The 12,323-nt window shown below is 48.9% G+C and overlaps 1 pseudogene; it reads right to left on the bottom strand.

Annotated features, from left to right (window-relative positions):
* Window positions 1-4,463: 4,463 nt before the first annotated feature.
* LOC140476540 (cytochrome P450 1B1 pseudogene) lies at window positions 4,464-6,992 on the bottom strand (annotated as a pseudogene).
* Between the last annotated feature and the right edge of the window lie 5,331 nt (window positions 6,993-12,323).

Raw genomic sequence — 12,323 nt, 5'->3', positions numbered from 1 at the left:
ACATGGTAAAGGCTACGGTTATTCTTCCCAGGCCTTCCACATTTTGAAGAGTTAAACGATCTGGTTAATGAGGACAGATTGCTTCCGCTAGTCCACACGTTACTCACAGAAAGGGTCGAAGAGGATGTGCGTGTGTTTGGCGGCGGCGAGGGTAAGGAATTTTGGCAAATGTTTTGGAGGTGCTCCACACTCAAAATGAAGCAGGTGCAATCAAAGGTGAGTGGGATTAGCCTGGACAACTCAAGGAGGAAAACACAGGGGCACTTAGTGGCTGTTGAGCGGCTGCTTCCGTTCAGTTTGATGCTTGCTAAGAAGGTGGCACATAAGGAGATCGCACCTACAGACATACCGTGTCACATTTGCAATGACAACAAATAACTGCTGGGACACTGGCTGTTTCAGAGACACTGTTCCACAGGGCCTTTTCCACCTTATCTGTGGGTGGCAGTTCCTCAGGCTGACACTGTCTGACGACAATAACCCGCATGTGAAATCTCAACACGGGTGCGGAGGAGAGGCTGTAATAATGCAGTATGTTCTGACTGACCGGGGAATTCTGGCTTTTTTTTACCTACCTGGAGGATTTATGCATCGACAATCAACTTGTTCGGCCGTATTATGACACACTTTCCATTGGCGCCAAGTCCTGAAGTGGGACTTGAAACCAGAGCTTCTGGCCCAGAGGTTGGGTCAGTATCACCGCACCACAAGAACAAGTTACTCGTCACATACAAACGTTGAAAATGGGGAAGGGGGCTTGTCTGACAATTTGGACACAGCAGACTTAAATTCAGTTCTCAAAACACATTAACATAAACGAGCAGAGAGCAAGGCGTAGGCACTGAAATCAGAAATTCTGACCAATTTTCGCAAGCTAATAGTCACACCAACACTATCACTGAATTAGGATGGGCCAATTGAGCTGGAATCGAACGATTCAGGAACACAAGCGATGACTGTGCTCGGATCCAATAATCTACCAATTTGAGGACCCAACAAATTTACGAGGGAAAGTTACTGATCTTTACCAATGACATAAGATATTTGAAAGCCTCAGTATTTGCTACAAAAAACCCTCTCAGGACAAGCAAACACACAAAAAGACACTTCTAGGATTGTGACAGAAATTGTGTTATTTGCATCCACAGTATATGCATGAATTAGCAGAATAATTTACAGCAGTAGTCGTGTACAGTGACAGTTATATGAAACGCATACATAGTGTGTAACATCAATCTGTTACAGTATTTAAACAGGCACTGAAACTAAATACAGATTGCGTTAGGCAAACTTCAAATTAACCAGGTTTGCTGGTGGAAAAGAAAGGTTAATACACAATCTAATGACACCTTCCTCAACTTCACATCTTAATCATGAGTTAATTTTGAGTTACATTGACTTCACAGCATTCAATGGGAGTCAGGCACATCACAGCAACGGAGTTTGTGTCTGTGCCTACATATATGTGTCAACACCAGAAAAAGCCAGGAACGCACGACATGTCTGTCACGATAGTAAAATATAGATGAGCAAAACAGGCTCAGTTTTGAAGTGCAGTCTACTTTCAGAATTGTATTATAATAAAAGTTTAGCATCAAAAAGATTGTCTCTTCATTGTGCACCGTACTTTCTACATTTTCTGAATATACTTCAACTTCCATATTTCTATTGTAGTATATAATGTGTATATATGTTAACAAGCTGTGGTGCTGATAGCTGTATGGTTTTATCTGATTCTAGATTGCTGTGTTGGCCAGAGTGACCCCCCCCCCCCCCCCCCCCCCCTTACAGGTTAGAAGCATACAGACAGAACTGGACTCCTCATTTCACTACTCTACAAACTGGGAGTTCTTCTAACTGGCCATTAACTACCAGTGGCACTCGGTGAATTGTCTAAGGCAAAACTTTTTTTTCATAGGGTATCAATGACAGTGCAGTGGGATCACCAAGAGACTGCTTAAAAATTTAGCATGAAGTTCAGAGAAGACTCTTCATCTAGTGTGAATGCAAATTAAAACATTAGCCAACACAGAGGTCCCCAATACATCTACACTTGCTCGCTATCGTCAGTCTCACAACTCAGACAGACGGAACATAAATTTTAAAAAAACTGGAGTTTCTCAACGCTTTCGAATATTCACACCAAGCAGGAAGCCTTTGTAATTGTAAAAGATGTTGTCCTTTCCAGCAGAGCTTGATCACAGTTCAAATCTCAGTGCAGTCCAGCTTGCAAGCTTAAGCAACAGTTTTGAATGTCTATTTGAAGAAAAAAGTTAAAAATCAAACAACATCAGGTTATAGTTCAACAGGTTTATTTGGAAGTACATGTTTTCAGAGATCAGCTCCTTCATCAGGTAGGTAGTGGGGCAGGATCAGATCTCATACAATTGATGTGATGTATTAAACCATTCAACACTTTGATCATTTACTATAAATTCTGTGTTCTATGATCCTGCCCCGCTAGCTACCTGACGAAGGAGCAGCTTGTGCTTCCAAAAGCTTACAATTCCAAAGAAAACTTTTGGACTATAACCTGGTGTGTGATTTTTAACTTTGTCCACCCAGTTCACCATATCATATCTGAAGAAATATAGTTTTGTAAAATACAACTGAACATAAATTCTCAAAAGGAACCGATTCACGTCAAAAAGGTGGAGCCTCCAGACCCTCTCGCTCTCCGCTGGGGCGTGGAGCCAAGATCGGTTGATGTTAACACCTGGCTTTGGCTAGACGGTCAAATTCCAAGGTGTGGATTCGAAGGGAACCCGGTTAACTGCAGAAACCGCTGTCCAAACATGAGCCATGCTGCACAGCCTCCAGGCCGATCCCGAGAATACAGAGGAAGGACGGCACAGAACGCGACATCCTGGTGCTGTTCATCCTGTTGTGAGGAAGGGCCACTCAACCCGAAAAGTTAACCCTCGAGTTGTCTCTCCACAGGTGGTGCAGGAGCTGCTGAGTCCTTGGCAGCAAATTTCTGATGTTGCATTCACTGGAGGGTGTTGAGTTTGGATGAGATGGGGGCGGGGGGGGGGGGATGCAGTTAGCAGAATGAGGTGGTACCCGTTCATTGCTTGGTGGGTGCGTGTATGCTTGGGGGGTGGGGGGGTTGAGCAGGAGCTGGTATCCGTTCATTCCTTGGTGTGTGTGGGGGGTGGGGGGCAGAGTGTGCTTACGGGGTGTGAGTGGCATCCATTCATTGCTTGGCGTGTGTGTATGTGTGGGTGGGGGGATAGGGGTTACCAGAAGGAGCTGGTATCTGTTCATTGCTGGGTGGATGTGGGTGTAAAGTGTCTGTGTGTTTGTGGGAGTGGGTGGTGTGTGGAGATAGGGGTTAGCAGGAGCTGGTATCCATTCATTGCTTGATGTGTGTGTGTGTGGGGGGGGGGGGGGAGGTTGTAGATGTGTATGTAGGGAATTATGCGTGTGTGGGGGGGGGGAGTTGTGGGTGGGGGGGAGTTGTGTGCGTGGGGTGAGGGGTTGTGGGTGTGTGTGTGGGATGAGGGGTTGTATGTGTGTGGGGGCGGTAAGGGGTTTTGTGGGTGTGTGTGGGGTGAGGGGTTGTGTGAGAGTGTGGGGGGGTTGTGGGTGTGTGCTTGTGTGTGTAGGGTGAGGGGTTGTGGGTGTGTGGGGGGGGTTGTGGGTGGGTGTGTGTGTGGGGTGAGGGGTTGTGGGTGTGTGCTTGTGTGTGTAGGGTGAGGGGTTGTGGGTGTGTGCGGGGGGGTTGTGGGTGTGTGCATGGGGGTGGGGTTTGTGGGTGTGTGGGGGGTTGAGAGTGTGTGGGGAGGGGTTTTGTGGGTGTGTGGGGGGGGAGGGGTTTTGTGGGTGTGTGGGGGGGAGGGGTTTTGTGGGTGTGTGCGTGGGGGTGGGGTTTGTGGGTGTGTGGGGGGTTGAGAGTGTGTGGGGGGTTGAGAGTGTGTGGGGAGGGGTTTTGTGGGTGTGGGGAGGGGTTTTGTGGGTGTGTGCGTGAGGGAGGGGTTTTGTGGGTGTGTGGGGGGGGTTGTGGGTGTGTGGGGAGGGGTTTTGTGGGTGTGTGTGGGGGGTTGTGGGTGTGTGCATGGGGGTGGGGTTTGTGGGTGTGTGGGGGGTTGAGAGTGTGTGGGTGTGGGGAGGGGTTTTGTGGGTGTGTGCGTGGGGGAGGGGTTTTGTGGGTGTGTGGGGGGGGTTGTGGGTGTGTGGGGAGGGGTTTTGTGGGTGTGTGTGGGGGGTTGTGGGTGTGTGGGGGGTTGAGAGTGTGGGGAGGGGTTTTGTGGGTGTGTGCGTGGGGGAGGGGTTTTGTGGGTGTGTGCATGGGGGTGGGGTTTGTGGGTGTGTGGGGGGAGGGGTTTTGTGGGTGTGTGCGTGGGGGAGGGGTTTTGTGGGTGTGTGCATGGGGGTGGGGTTTGTGGGTGTGTGGGGGGAGGGGGTTTGTGGGTGTGTGCGTGGGGGAGGGGTTTTGTGGGTGTGTGCATGGGGGTGGGGTTTGTGGGTGTGTGGGGGGAGGGGTTTTGTGGGTGTGCGCGTGGGGGAGGGGTTTTGTGGGTGTGTGCGTGGGGGAGGGGTTTTGTGGGTGTGTGCGTGGGGGAGGGGTTTTGTGGGTGTGGGGAGGACAGCCCGCCCAGCAGCTTCACGCCGGGGAGACGATGCCCCGCTGCTTGTCCCTCAGTGTGACCGACAGGGTGAAGGCCCGCGGGCGGATGGTCAGCCCGGAGGTGCAGCCGGCGCTCAGCGGCTGGGCCGGGTTGGCCCGGAAGGCGCACTGGTGCAGCAGGATGGCGGTGAAGAGGAACAGCTGCGTCTTGGAGAGCTGCTCGCCCAGGCAGCGCCGCTTGCCCGCCGAGAACAGCATCACGCTGGCGGCCAGCTCGCGGTCCAGGCTGCCGTCGCGGCGGAGGAAGCGGGACGGCTCGAAGGCGCCGGGCTCCGCCCACTTGCGGCGGTCGTGGTTGACCGACCACTGGTTGACGAAGACCACGGTGTCGGCGGGCAGCCGGTAGCCGTCCAGCTCGACCGGCGCCGTGGTCGCGTGCGGGATGGTCAGCGGCACGAAGCTGCTGTAGCGCAGCGTCTCGTAGATGAAGGCCTCGAGCGACGGCAGGCGGCTCCGGTCGTCGGCCCGGGGCAGCCGCTCCCGGCCCACCACGCGGTCCAGCTCCTGGCCCAGGCGGCTCTGCAGGCCCGGCAGGCGCACCAGGTGGAAGAGGATCCAGCTCAGGGCGGCCGAGGTGGTGTCCTGGGCGGCCCCCAGCAGGTCGTTGACCGAGCTCTCCACGTACTCGGGCTCGAGGCCTAGCCGCCCGGGCCCCTGCGCCTCGCCGCCCGGCTGGGCGTTCCCGCCTTTTCCCGGCATGCATCGCCCCACCGCCGCCATGAGGGCGTCGCTCATGTGGCGGCGGACTCCGGGCCGGTAGGTGGCGCGGCCGCGGGCGACCTGCCGGCCGACGAAGCGGTAGAAGTCGCGGTTGAGGCGCTCGAAGTCGCGGGAGAGCGCGCGCACGGGGTTCGGGAAGGCGCGCAGCCACGGCATGACGTCGAGCAGGCTGCCGGCGCCCACCGCGCGGCCGAAGCGCTCGCTCAGGCCCAGCAGCCGCCGGAACTCGCGGTCGTCGTCCGCGCAGCGCCGCCCGAAGCACAGCGAGCACATGACGTTGGCGGCGGCGGCCGCCAGCTCCGCGGCCGGCTCGAAGGGCCGCCCGGCCGGCCCCAGCCTCAGGAAGGCCTCGATCAGGCGGCACGCCTCGCTCGACACGCACTGCTCCAGCAGGCCCGCGCCCCCGCAGAAAGCCCGCAGCGTGCTCTGCGCCAGGCGCCGGTGCAGCCGCCACTGCTCGCTGTAGCGCCCGAAGGCCAGGCTCCTGCCGCCCGACACCAGGCGGAACGAGGCGAAGTCCGGCCGCCCGGCGAACTGCGCGCTCCGCTGCACCAGCGCCCGGCGGATGGTCGCCTCGCCGTTCAGCACCACCACCCGGCGGCGCCCCAGGCGGATCTGGAAGAGGTCGCCGTAGCGCCGCGCCATGCGGGCGAAGGTCAGGTGCGGCGAGTCGCCCAGCTGCAGGGCATTGCCCACCAGCGGCCACGGGAAGGGCCCCGGCAGCCTCCTGCTCCCAGCCCCGCTCCTCCTCCAGTCCCGCAGACAGCGGCCCGCCTCCAGGCAGAGCAGCAGCAGCAAGGAGAGCCACAGGGCGGGCTGCACCTGCAGCCTCCAGCCGCCCTCACTCAACCCCAGGGCAACATCCATGGAAGCGAGGATTTCCTCCCCCCCTCTCTCTCTGTCTCTTTACACCCTGACCTTGGAAAGTGTCTCTCGCTGGGCTTCTTGTACTCAGACCCCAAACTCAACACACCGAGCCGACCTTTGCGCTTCCAAGTTCTCCAGAGATGGTTTCCTTTCACCTCCTCATCCCCATTCTTCTTCTTCCTGCTGCTGCTTGTTCTTCCCCCAAACTTTCTTCTCGATGCCAATCCTCGTGTTGAAACGGAGTTGAACTTTTTCCCCCCCCCTTTCCACTCCTGGTCACCTTGCTGCTTGCAGTTTCGTGGCCGTGGCTCTTGCAGGGACTGTCCTGCCCCAGGGCTTAAAGGAGCTGCCGGTCAATGTACTGCTCTGAAGCGCTGAGGTTTTGATAATTCAGAGAGAAGGGGATGGGGGGGGTTCCCGTTTATAAAGAGTGCGAGGACCCGCATATTGCCCTCCCTTTCCAACTGTCTTCACTCCATTCCATCCTGTTACGTGATGTCAAACCAATGGGAATAAAACGGCTCCGGGGTTGGAAGATCCGGCAGACTCCACTTTCTCCCCAACATCAGCGCGATCATCTTCGGTTCTGATCCCCCGGAATGGGAGAACGTCTCCTCCCCTTTAAAGAAACCACTCCCGCAGCAGAGTCGTCCCCCTCCCCTCCCTTCCCCTCTTTAACGCCGTAATATCGGTGACGGTCCAGCAAGCGGACCTTAGAAACTGAGAAATTACCACGTTCGGGTAAATATATTCCGCAAGAAATAAACTGCAACTGGAGCCGCGGGATAGCATTAATGAAGTCATCTCTTAACTCCGCTGGAGTTCGTTCTGGGAAATTCTTGTCAGAAAGAGCTCGCAATTACACAGTGAGATTTCATATCCAGATAAGTACTTGCGATGTACAGGCGCAAACTACACCGATCGTGGACAGATAACTTTTTTTCCCCATGCCAAGTGAGGGGTAAGTATTGTGCAGGCACCCTTCTTCAAATGCCCCACGCCATGGCATTGTCTTAACGCCGGACAGAAAGCTGGCCCTTACACCAACGCAGAATTGCTTCAGCAGTTCACTGGCTTGGTTTTTGTTTTAAATGACAAGGCATCATTTTCCCCTCTTTGAGTTAGAATTGCCCGGGTTCCAGTCGCAATTAGGGCTACCGTGCTGAGTGCAACGCAGTTGGAGGTGCTGTCTTTGGGATGAGAAGTTAAAGTAGAGCCCCGTTTGCCACCTCAAAGTGATTAAATGATTTTACGGCGATATATTTTGAAGAACAGCGGGCTGTTTTCCATGGTATCCTGGCCAATATGTATCCCTCAACCTCAAAAAATAGCTGATTTGATCGTTACCACATTTGTGGTCTGTGGGAATTCGTTGTGCACATTTGAACTGCTTCATGTTTCCTACCGGCTTTGTTACAATTGGCGATGAAATTTCAGCTTGCACAAAATAGATACACTGAAAAATGTGTGCTGGAAAAGCGCAGCAGGTCAGGCAGCATCAAAGGAGCAGGAGAATCGACATCTGAGGAAGGGCTTATGCCCGAAACGTCGATTCTCCTGCTCCTTTGATGCTGCCTGACCTGCTGCGCTTTTCCAGCAACACATTTTTCAGCTCTGATCTCCAGCATCTGCAGTCCTCACTTTCTCCAAAATAGATGCACCCCAATGTAAAAGAAAAATTCCAAGGGGAAGATCCAGCATCTATGATTAACTAACAAAATTACAGATATCATCATATTTAAAGCAAAAACATATCACTATACAAAGATGGACAGAAGGCAGAATGTAAAACAATGCAAAAAATGTAATAAGGGGAAAGTTAGAATAAAAAGGAAAGCTGGTTAGAAATATTAAACCAGATACTGAGTTTATATAGATATTTAGAAAAGCAAAGAGCTAAAGTCAGCATTGGTTCTATAGAAAGGGGATCTGAGAAATCAATTATCATCACTGGCAGTCCCTCGCAGATAAAGATGACTCTCTTCTACTCTCATGGTGAGTCTTTAGGTGGCTTTATAGACCGATGCGGTTTCCACAGGTTCTGTTACACTTGGGACAAAAAAGGTCGCAGGAAGGGTTGCAGAGGCGTTGCTGCGGCAGCGTGTTCTTTACGCTGTTATCGACTGCCTTCAGCTTTTTTCTGATGGCAAGGTGCCTTAAGATGCTTCTCCTCCACTTTGGATGGTCTTAGGCCAGTAATTCCTGGGTGTCTGTGGGAATGCTGCACATCACCAGTGAAGCCTTGAGGGTATCACTGAAGTGCTTCTTTTGTCCCCCTGGAGTTTTGGAGTAGAGCATCTGCTTGGGGAGTCTCATGGTCATGTGGATGATGCACTCAGCCCATCATAGCTGATCAAGGATGATCAGTGCCTTGATGCTGGGGGTATTGGCCTGGTCAAGGATGCTGGTGTTGGTGTGTCTTTCTTCCATCTGATTCACAGGATCTTACCAGGTGTCTGCTGTGGACAGTCCTTATTTCAGAGCCATATAGGAAGCACCACAGCTCTGTAAACCATGAGCTTGGTTTCAGATCTGATGTGGTTGTCCTTGAATACCCTTTTCCTCAGGCAGCTGAAGGCTGTGCTAGTACACTGGAGGTGGTACTGGATTCTTTTGTCAATAGTTGCTTTGGCCAAGAGGACACTCCCAAGGTATTGGAAGTGATCAACATTCTCTAAAACCTCCCCGTGAACCATGATGATCTGGGGCTCACTCCACAATACCAGGCCAGATTGGTGGAGGGCCTACATCTTATGGATGTTCAGGGTGAGACCCATGCTCTTGTATACCTCCGTAAAGATGTTCTGGACTACATCCTCTGAGATTGCACGTACGCAAGCATAATCTGCGTACTGCAGGTCAATGACACTGGTTGGGGTGATTTTAGTTTTAGCTTTAAGATGGCAGAAATTGAATAATTTTTCACTGGTTCTGTAAGTTAGCTCCATTCCAGCGAGACTATGTCAGCAGTGAAGTGCAACATTGAAGCGAGGTAAATTGAGAACAGTCTTGGGGCAATGACCCAGTCCTGCTTGACACTGGTCCAAACAGGAAATAGCTAGGTATTGGAGACATTTGTCATTACTATGACTTCCATGTCATCATGGAGCACACAAAGGATGGTGACAAACTTCACAATGCAACCAAAACGGAGAAGGAGTCTCTATAATGCTTCCAAATTGATTGTGACAAAGGCTTTTGTCAAGTCTGTGTACATGGCAAGGATCTTTTTGCCATTCTCGTCGTGTGGTGAGAATCATGTCTGTTGTGCCCCTCCATAACTGAAAACCAAACTGAAATTCTGGGAGGAGTCCCTCAACCACAGGGAGGAGATAGTTGAAGAGGACATTGGTGATGAATTAATTAATATTTAATGGAAAATAAAGTGACAGAAGATGAATTGAGCAGTTATTCTGCATCAGTCCTCCCAGCAGGATACAAGTAACATCCCAGAAACAGAGTAATATCAGGACATTGATGGGAGAGGGGAAATCAAGAAAATTAATATCACTGTGGAAGTGGTACGAAGTAAATTGTAGGACCAAACAGTTTGTGCCCAGACCCTGATGGAATTTCATCCTTGGATCTTAAAAGAAATAGCTAGTGAAATAGGTGATAGATTAATTTCAATTTTTGAAAATCCTTAGTTATAAAGAATGTTCCATTAGGCTGAAAAATAACAAATATAATTCCTTTATTCAAAAAAAAGACGAAGAAAAGGAATGTACAGACCAGTAAGCTTATGGAGAAAATGTTAGAAGCTATAATTAATGACTTTAAAGCTGGATACTTCAAAAAAAGTTCAAGGTAATCAAACCGAGTCAACATGGTTTCATAAAAGGGAAATCATGAGGAAGTTACATGTAGATAAAGGGGAAATGATGGATATACAGTACTTAGATTTCCAGAGATGTTTCATAAGATGCAACATGAAAAGTCTATTGAAAAACAAAGCATTTTGTGTGCAAGGGTAACATATTGGCATTGATATAAGATTGGCTAGCTAACAGGAAACAAAGACTAACACATGGGTTATATTTTCTGGTTGACAGGATGTATTGATTAATGTACCATGGGATCAGTGCTAGGGTCTCAATGTTTTACAATTAATACAAACGGTTTGGATGAAGAGACTGAAGGTATGTTGAGTACACAAAGACTAGTCATTAAATAAGAGGCCATAAGGAAGCGAAATGGGATTACTGTATATGAAGGTTATACAAAGATCTGCTAAATGGACTGGGAGGGAAAATGTGAAATTGGCCATTTTGGCAGAAAATACAAAGAAGCATATTATATAAATGGTGAGCGATTGCTCAGTGTTCTTCAGCATAAATCACAAATTGTTAGTATGTAGGTACAGCAAATGATTAGGAAGCTAATGAATTTTTAAACCATTTATTACAAGGGGAATTTATTGCAAAAGTAGGGACCTTATGATTCAGTTATTTATAGTGTCAGCAAGACCACATCTGGAATACAGGTATTGGTCTCATTATTTATGGAAGGATGTAGATGCAATGGAGAAATTTTACTGCACTAGTTCCTGGAATGTTGTACTGTGAGGAAAGGTTAGACATGCTACTTTATGTGTACTGATGTTTAAACAAGTAAGATTGAAATGTACAAGATCTTGGGGTGACTTGGTAGTGTGTTTTTGGAAAGGATTTTTCCTCTTGTGGGAAAATCTAGAACTAGGGGTCACAGTATAAGACAGAGATGAGGCATTTTTTCCTCAGAAGATCTCTTCCTCAAAAGGTGGAGGAAGAAAGCTTCTTTAAATATTTTTTAATCCAATTGTCAATAGGTTCTTGATAAGCGAGAAGGTAGAAGCTTATCAAGGGAAGTGAGAATGTGAAGTCAACAGATTATTATCTCAAGAGGCAGGACAGTGCAATTCATATATTCAATACATTGTAAAATTGGACACTCCAAAATTCTGAAGTTACTGTCTTATTTCAAATTTCATCATGTTGCTAGATTGTAATGTTAATGATAATAGTCTCATAATGAATCACTTGTCATGTTTTGCTAAAGTCTGTTAGTTAGATTATTTTAACAGTAATACAAATTATAAGTTATGAAGCAATCATAACTGACTAATTTTTTTGTGAGTGTGTGGAAGTTCGCAGACCCACAGCAGATGAATTGCCAGGGATCCTTAAAGGTGACCTCTCTTAAAGGCAAGGTGTATATACAATAACCCCTTCTTTCCAAAAGAAAGTTTAACAATTTACATTAAATTTATAAGATTGTGGGATTTATTTTAACTGCAATACCTAAGTAAATGGAAAGTTGTCATAGTTTCAGAGGGCCATGTACTGCTTTTATAAGAACTAGGAGCAGGAGTCTGCTCCGCCATTCAATAAGATCATGGCTGATCTTTAAGTGGACTCAGATCCACCTAACCACACTCTCATCGTATCCCTTAATTCCTTTTATTTTTCAAAAACATTAGCTTCAAAAACATTTTATTGAAGTAGCGTCGACTATTTCGCTGGGCAAGAAATTCCATAGATTAACAATCCTCTGGGTGAAGAAGTTCCTTCTCAATTCAGACCTAAATCTGCTCCATTAATCTTGAGGCTATGTCCTCTTGCCTTCGCTTAAACTGCTAGTGGAAACATCCTCTCTACTTCTATCTTATTGTTATGACATGGTGAGATTAACAATCTTCTGGGTGAAGAAGTTCCTTCACAATTCAGACCTAAATCTGCTCCCTCCAATCTTGAAGGTAAAAACAATGACTGCAGATGCTGAAAACCAAATACTGGATTAGTGGTGCTGGAAGAGCACAGCAGTTCAGGCAGCATCCAACGAGCAGCAAAATCGACATTTCGGGCAAAAGCCCTCCAATCTTGAGTCTATCCCCTCTTGTCCTACCTTCACCTGCTGGTCAAAATATTCTCTCCACTTCTATCTTATTGTTATGACATGGGGTAAACCCCTCTGCTAATTTAAACCTGACACAAAGAGAAACTCACCATGCTCTGTAATCTGTTAAATTTCGAGAGACTAAGAACTACCCCAGAGGTCACTAGTTAAAGAAAAAATTAACAATTCTATTCCTTAAGTCCAACAGAGAATATTACACTATAACTATTTC

This window comes from Chiloscyllium punctatum, chromosome 4 (assembly GCF_047496795.1).
Source record: "Chiloscyllium punctatum isolate Juve2018m chromosome 4, sChiPun1.3, whole genome shotgun sequence".
Classification (NCBI taxonomy): Eukaryota; Metazoa; Chordata; class Chondrichthyes; order Orectolobiformes; family Hemiscylliidae; genus Chiloscyllium; species Chiloscyllium punctatum.
Note: the sequence above shows the minus strand (reverse complement) of the source record. Positions and strands in the feature narration are given on the sequence as shown.